The sequence below is a fragment of the Triticum urartu genome, chromosome 5A (assembly GCF_056163025.1).
Source record: "Triticum urartu cultivar PI428250 chromosome 5A, HENAU_Tu73, whole genome shotgun sequence".
NCBI lineage: Eukaryota > Viridiplantae > Streptophyta > Magnoliopsida > Poales > Poaceae > Triticum > Triticum urartu.
In genome coordinates this window covers 644472242-644480523 of record NC_141877.1, presented here as the reverse complement: position 1 = coordinate 644480523, position 8282 = coordinate 644472242, and the positions used below count along the sequence as shown (strand labels likewise).

Sequence of the window (8282 nt, the reverse complement as noted above, 5' to 3'; positions counted from 1 at the left end):
CTAGTGACGGAGAAAGAAGAAAGAATGGGAAGAAAGCAACCATGGGCAAGCTTTAATTAATAGAAATAAGTAGGAGTTACAGCCTTTAAATTCGAGTGAAACGAGCCTTTGACGTAGTCACAAATTCGACTGCCCTTTCACTATTATTATTATTTCGAGTAATAGCGGAAGGAGTGCCAAAGCCCATTTTAGTAGAAAGCTGCTGCCCTTTTCTAGTAATGTGGAGTGACATAATCAATCGAATTCGACAGGTTGGTTCCCCTTATTAGTCAATTGCTTTTGACGTATCAGGTGGGAATGGGAGAGCCTCTTTTCTTTCCGCAATGGAATCGACTTAAGCTCGACCTTTTATTTAATTTCCTATCATAGGGATATAAAAAGAAATCCAATTGCGTTTTTCTTAGTTTAGAATATCAAAAGACATCCCACAACCCGGTCTTAGGTTCAGAGTCGCTTTGTGGGAACTTCAAGAGAGAGAAGAGAGATCATAGCTTAATATCAAAGGTCAGGTATACCTGCCTACGTTCGGCATACACATTCACTAGTTCCATTCGGAACCTTTCTCTAGATGGAATCCTGATTCGACTTTCAAATGCAAGAGCAAGAATGCCATGAGGGAGCCCTATCTAAAAAGTGCAAGGCCAGATCCCACTTTCTTTAATCGAGTAGGCAAGGGATCGCAAACATCTTTTCTTTTCAGAGAAAAGGTTTTCAAAAGATATCCCGAAGGGGTCTTAGGTAAGGTAAGGAGTGACAGCTCTATTCAATAAGCTGGCTCTTTAAGGGAAGATAGGGCATCTCCTAAAATGTGGAAGTTTGGTGCTTTAGAGATAGGGCCGGCACGCTTTACTGGAAAGCAATAAGTCAACAAAACAAGGTAGGTCTACCCCCTAATAAAGGTTTCGCTCGACGACCCTGTATCCATTCTCGATTAAAGCACAGAGAGTTAGGTTTATTATCTCCAGTTTGATGCTATCTTCTCCACGACTTGGTTCTTATGGATCTCCTCCAAGTCCTAGGCATCTTGTCTCTAGCTCTGCTCTCTATCGATAGTAAAATCAGTACTTTGTCTTTGCCTGTCTCTGTCCATTCCTTCAACACTGATGGACTCGGAGTGGCATAACCCCTTTAATAAGAAGCATAAGACCTAAAGCGAGGAGATAGAATCGAAAGAATGATAGCAAGTTCTTTGAAAGTGGGAAGAAAGCCAAGGATACGGTGGTGTGTAGGGTCTTTCAAATCAATCAGGAAAGCGTGAGCTGAGAAGGAACACGGCTTTCCGCACCTTGACAAGTGGATCTACCAAGAATAGCTTTTTCAGCCGTTACTTATTATATAATAGCTCGATCCGCTCACGCATGTGATTGATTTCTCCCCTCTCTTTCGAAAATCTTCCATTCGAACAGGAAGATTCCCTTCTCGCTGTGTATCCAGAACCTGAGGATGATGAGGATCTATAAAGGTTCTTTGATCGAGCTCTCGCTTCGGCTTCTTTTGTTGCCGAAGACCAGGACCCGTCTTATTTGCTGAAAACCTGTCTGTTTAGGGACTCTTTCCTTTCAATGGACATACTTGCCTGGAACTGATTCTACCTTGAGAGCGCTTCCCTCTTTTCTGATTCCTTCCCTTTGACCACCGAAAATACAACTTCTAATAGCCATTTCTATTTTATAGATGTTTCAAACAAGTGATTTTACACTTTGATCCTTCCTGTCTTTCCCCAATAGAGGAGTTTGACCCTTCCACTTCTGCCTTTGCCCTTTGTACTTCTTCCCGCAATTGAGATCCCTGTTAAGGAAGAATATCTCGCTCGTGCTTTTTTTGCGAGGAAATCGCTCTACTTTTTCCAGCGATGAGTGATTGAGTAAGGTCTAATTCAATCTGTGTTATGACCTACCTTTTTTGATTGAAGTAAATGAGAGCTTTACTTCTTCTTTTCAAACCCTAAGGTTTGAGCTCGTCCTCGGGTCAGATTCGGATCCTTTCTCTCTTTTGAAATTCCATAGATATAGATGTCTCGACTGCCGAATCCGAATCCTTAGAACAACTCGATTCCGTTGATTCACTGTCCATTTGTCCTTCAACCGGATTAATGGTCAACGACTTTGACAGCCTTTCCTTCACACAAGGTTTTTAATCCATCTCCCCCGCTTAGGGCAGTAAGGGGAAGTAGCGATATTCTGATCCCTTCGTGGGGAATCAACGAAGGCAGCCGCTCCAGCAGCTTTAGTACTTAAGTTAATGCCCCAGCCCTTATCCCGTGATGAGAAGGTAGATGCGGTAAGCCAACTCCTATCCTTCTTGCGGAAAGGGCATTCAATGCCATCTTCATTCCCTTCCTTGCTTCGAGGAGCAGGTCGAATAGTCAAAGAAGGGGATGGCTAATTCCAGGAATAGAGTAGCATTCTCAAGCACTACCCTCCGTTTTTTTCAGTCCATATAAAACAGTCAATCTACCAGCAGCAGAGGCTGCAGATACATGTCCACCACCCGTTTATCTACTACCATAAGCGGGAGCAGTTGTAGGTAAAGAGTGTTGTGAGGGCTTTCATTTGCGCGTTAAGGGCAGTTTCTGTTATAGCACTAGAAATCTGTGCCGTTAGTCGAATGCTCGGAATGAAAGAATGACTATTTCCTTGCTGGAACATAATGACAACCGCAGGAATTCGGAATAAGACATGTTAAGTTTCTCCTCTTTCTGTCTAATGACTACTACGACATGCCTAGACTATAACATTCCTACGGAGTGCTGCCCATAGATTACGGAACACTTGGCATATGTTGATTGAGTCCCGGGTATAGCTCCCTCACTCGCTCTACTTTGAATCACGAATTAGCGTATGAAAAGCGGCGATCTTTCTCTATTTCTTCCTCTTCCACCAAAACAAACAAGTTGTTTTCGGGCGTCAGGCAAACTTAGTTCTTCGTTCCTCCGGCAATTGGATTGATATATAAGGATTGGGGTTGTCACCCGTATGCTTCTTATCTTTGGCTTCGAACAAGGGGAGTCCTTTCAAGCTTCATCAAATCCATGGCACAAGGTCTGTTTTTCATTATAGAATCGAGCAAGAATCGGATTGTGAATTAGGATTGTATGCAAGAAGGGATTCGGAAACAGGAAAGCGAGTCAAGTAATCCGAATACGTAGCCACTCTCATTCTAATGCTTATATCCAGAACTAGTTCACCGAACAAAGGGACAGAACTACTGACTAAACTGTAGCGAGCTAATACCTAAACTTGAACTCTGAAATAGCACTCATTCATTCAATTATTTGAAGCTAAGGTGCGGGAAAAGAATACATAAGGTTAGATATGAACCAGTTGACTGTTCGATTGAGGGACTATGATGCATTTTACTCATGTTTTTATTCCATTCCAAGATTCATTCATATTCGACCATAACGAGACTCAATAACGAAACTAGGGCCCTTGCTTTCCCAACTGGAGCAGGAAACTTCCAACCAAATAGGAGGGACCCGGAAGAAGAGATAAATGACAACTATCTCTAGAGAATTGAAAAGAGATGTGCGAACTATGTTATTGAATCGGCCATGAAAACCTAAAATGAAGGAATAGGGGGTCTGGGATAAGCATGTATTGGAGGTGGGTTTCCCAATAAGTCAATAGCTATCCTTCGCTATCTGGGGCTAGCTCACTCTATGAGATAAGTTTCATGTATGGTTCGAAGCAGTTAACTCCCTTTTAAGGAGCAATCGATCAGCCCCGACCATGACCGGTCTAGAATCTCTCTCATTGAGCTTCTCTTTTGCGCCTGCTTTCTTCTTGATTTATTGCAGCAGCTAGTCTCCCTTTTCCAAATTCGATTATAAGTGAAGTGAGTTATGTTTCAAGAAATTCCATCCATTTCATCGCCCAGAATAATACCCAGTCCTGCCAATCTCTACGACAATCTCTGGTTTAGTTTAGTTGATCTTTTTCTATTATGAAAAGCAAGGAAACACTAGTAATGGTGGAAACAGAACTTAGAAATCTAAGGCTGAAGGCTAGTTTCATTAACGAGTCTCACCTATTTCTTACTTCCCCTACCAGCCCTACCTACATCACCTTTCATATGGAACAGGCATGCTTTAGTGATGGGGCTAGCCGCTTTCACAAGAAATCAAACCAAACAAAGACACTTAGCATAGGAGTAGATTAGGGCATCTAGTGCTCTGTTCATCGTCTGAGGACTCTAAGGTGCCAAGGGAAATAGCTCCATCCCATTGGATATCCCTAGCCTTGGTGGATCAGTGTAGTGAGAAAAAACTCTTCCATTCTATCTATGGTAGATAAAGGAGCTTCAAAGCCGTAGCCATCCTCATGGCCTTTTCACTCTACAGCCGTTGCACTTTTTTTATTAAATGAAATAGTTCGTTTTCTCGCTCTTAACTCGAAAGTACTAACTAAATAGGGGCATGGAGAAATAAAGAAGTGTGGGGGAGAAGCAGCCGAGCTCATTCCCTTCCATTCCTGCTCTATAGTAGGGGTTATGTCCCCCTTTCCTAGTGAGAGCAATACGCAATGCTGCTACGAATAGAGATAGTGCCCTATCCACTGCAAAACGGTACTCTGCTTCAACCACACGGTATGGCTCCCTCATTTCAAACCAAGCTGTAGACCGAGTAGGAAACAGCTAATGGTTCCGGTCCAAAGGTAAGAAGATCCGTTGGTTGGAAATCCGTATCAATTGTTACTGGTTCTCCCGTTCTTGGTACTGTGTCATGTGACTCTAAAGCCACAACTAGGCTAGATCGAGATCTTGGTCCTTGCTAGGCTTACTCGCATAAATAACCCCCATGTCTTAGGTGTTCTCGGGGGTAAGCGAGTCAGTACAATCGGTTGCACAACCGTCCAGTTCATATCATAATTTTCATAATCAATCATATCAGTAGGTGGCATACTTGCCTGCTCAAGTCCATCTACTATGGATGTGGGCTTGGACCAAGCCATCCCCAAACACTGAACCGGATCTTGAAAACGGGACTGAACTGAATCCAACTTCTTGGTAGCCCGGTGGCTTTTGGTCCCCATCGGAAAGTGCTGAATGGATTGCTCCTTGCCCAACGATAAAAAGAAAGAAATTTAGGAGAGGATTGATAGGTTTAAGCATTCAGGGATGGTCGCTCTTATGGATACCTGTGAGCTAGAGTCGGGAATCGAAAAGGAGACAACGGAAGCCGTACAGATCTAGTTGGGAATGATGTTCATGCAGTGGAGAGCGTAAATGATTGGCCCTTGAGGCACGAGTAGACTTATCATATAGAAAGGAAAGAGATAAGCGGAGGGAGGATGGTTTGATGATAGCCAAGATCTCCATCTCATTTGTCACTCTCGTATTCTTAATAGGAATCGGCAAGCAGATACAACCACTAGGCCATTGCCATTCGACTAGTCTATCAGAGTATCCTACGAAGTCAGGTCCAGTAGGCGCAGGATGCGCTAAGCCATTCAATCTTCCTGCTGGTGGTCCACCATAGAGCTCCTATGTAGCCGTTTGTTTTCTCGCTTAACTAATTTGTATGAGGCGATACAGCTAAGATCAGCCAACGGTTCGAGCACTTAGCACAATGTGCCACTTAACCGGACGAGCGCAAGACCGGGTCTACCTACCTTATGATATTTATGAAAAACGAACGTTGTATTAAGGGGTTTCTATCAGTTAGTAACAAAGCCGACAGTATCCTTGAATTCAGGGGTCAGCTACGGGAGGTATGTCTCCATGTGTGCTGAAGAAGCGTCTATCATTATACGCTGTTTATCCAATCCAAAACTGATTCGTTTAGTTGGTAGAACCCAAGCCAATATCATATTGACTCTCTCTCGTCCAATAAGAGTTTCCGAGAGTTACTTTATTCAAATTCTCTCCTTTCCAAAGCTCCACAAGGAAAAAAGAGTAATAGGACAACAATATTGCTTTCATTTATTTTGAGTTCTTTCTTTGTTGAGAAATCGACGTTCTTTTGAAAAGGGCTAGGTAGTTTGCGCGCAGGCAAAACTTCTTCATGAAAGGTCAAAAATAGACTTGGATTTCATGGGTTTCTTAATGACTAGTCGTTCGTTTGAAGCCTTAAGAAACCGGCAGAGAAAGCGGCAGTTTTTTTTCCGAATGACCTTATTTCGAGAATCAACTAACCGACAAATCCGTAGCCCAGGTGATTCGTTGCCTCCCTCTTGCCAAAATGGGATGAATCTTCTCATGCAGCTTTTTGATTATTCAGGGCGCAGCGAAGCCAATTTCCATCAAGGCAAGGGGGTAAATAAGGGGGAAGAGGAGTTGTAACGATAGAAAAGAGAAATGACTATAAGGAACCAACGATTCTCTCTTCTTAAACAACCTATATACTCCACACTTAACCAGCATTTGATAGATTATCCAACCCCGAGCAATCTTAGTTATTGGTGGGGGTTCGGTTCGTTAGCAGGTATTTGTTTAGTCATTCAGATAGTGACTGGCGTTTTTTTAGCTATGCATCACACACCTCATGTGGATCTAGCTTTCAACAGCGTAGAACACATTATGAGAGATGTTGAAGGGGGCTGGTTGCTCCGTTATATGCATGCTAATGGGGCAAGTATGTTTCTCATTGTGGTTCACCTTCATATTTTTCGTGGTCTATATCATGCGAGTTATAGCAGTCCTAGGGAATTTGTTCGGTGTCTCGGAGTTGTCATATTCCTATTAATGATTGTGGCAGCTTTTATAGGATACGTACCACCTTGGGGTCAGATGAGCTTTTGGGGAGCAACAGTAATTACAAGCTTAGCTAGCGCCATACCAGTAGTAGGAGATACCATAGTGACTTGGCTTTGGGGTGGTTTCTCCGTGGACAATGCCACCTTAAATCGTTTTTTTAGTCTCCATCATTTACTCCCCCTTATTTTAGTAGGAGCCAGTCTTCTTCATCTAGCCGCATTGCATCAATATGGATCAAATAATCCATTGGGTGTACATTCTGAGATGGATAAAATTGCTTCTTACCCTTATTTTTATGTAAAGGATCTTGTAGGTCGGGTAGCTTCTGCTATCTTTTTTTCCATTTGGATTTTTTTTGCTCCTAATGTTTTGGGGCATCCCGACAATTATATACCTGCTAATCCGATGCCCACCCCGCCTCATATTGTGCCGGAATGGTATTTCCTACCGATCCATGCCATTCTTCGCAGTATACCTGACAAAGCAGGAGGTGTAGCCGCAATAGCACCAGTTTTTATATCTCTCTTGGCTTTACCTTTTTTAAAGAAATGTATGTGCGTAGTTCAAGTTTTCGACCGATTCACCAAGGAATATTTTGGTTGCTTTTGGCGGATTGCTTACTACTAGGTTGGATCGGATGTCAACCTGTGGAGGCACCATTTGTTACTATTGGACAAATTCCTTCTGTCTTTTTCTTCTTGTTCTTTGCCATAACGCCCATTCCGGAACGAGTTGGAAGAGGAATTCCAAAATATTACACGGATGAGACTCATCGCACCGGATCCTTTTCTCCTTTTGGCCATAGCCATATAATGAACAGGACTATTTCTCCTTTTGGCCATAGCCATAGAAGAAGCTTCTCCTTCGGAGCGGGGGGGCCACCTGACAATTACAAAGAAACCTTTAAGGGGTGGCTTTTGTGCTCGGAATATAAAGATTTCCCTGGTTTAGAGTGCAAGATATACTCACTTCTTTCATTCCCGGAACCTGGGGAGATCCTATTCATGGTACGCACGTTCCCCCGGGACTTTTCTCTGCTCGAGATCTTGGAGCCCAAGGATATCCGAAATATCATTTCTCACTCGCACAAGCAGTGGAAGCCACCCAAAGCGGAGGGAGGGGAATCTCAGGATTCCTATAACCCTGCTTATATAGATTTTTTTAAGAGCTCGTTTAGGGTTTTTCTCGGGTTTGGTACCAAATCTGGATAAACTCCTTTCGGTTCTTAAACCTGAGGAAATTCTATTTCTGGCTTTTCTTTTCCCGCGGGATGCGAACATGTTTAAATTGCCCCTAAAGAAGATCAAAGATATGATTCAAGAAGCAATGGCTAAAGAGGAGGAAAACAGAGAAAAGCCTCCGGTGGAAGGTTGTGAAGACCGTCGTATGACGGAGGAGGAAAACAGAGAAAAGCCTCCGGTGGAAGGTTGTGAAGACCGTCGTATGACGGAGGAGGAAAGGACAAAATTGCTTGAAGCATTTTCTTTCCTATGGGATAAAAAACAATGAATTGGAACTATTGAGTGGTGTAGGTATCCATCTTAGCAAATAGAGATACCGAGGCCCACCAACCTACTACTTGTTGG

The 8282-nt window shown here is 43.1% G+C and overlaps 1 long non-coding RNA gene across 1 annotated transcript; it reads left to right on the top strand.

Moving 5' to 3' along the window:
- The first annotated feature begins 7954 nt into the window (after nucleotides 1-7954).
- Nucleotides 7955-8282, top strand: LOC125506342 (uncharacterized). Its single transcript, XR_007282634.2, has 2 exons — nucleotides 7955-8065; nucleotides 8123-8282. It is a non-coding gene; the product is annotated as an uncharacterized LOC125506342 (long non-coding RNA).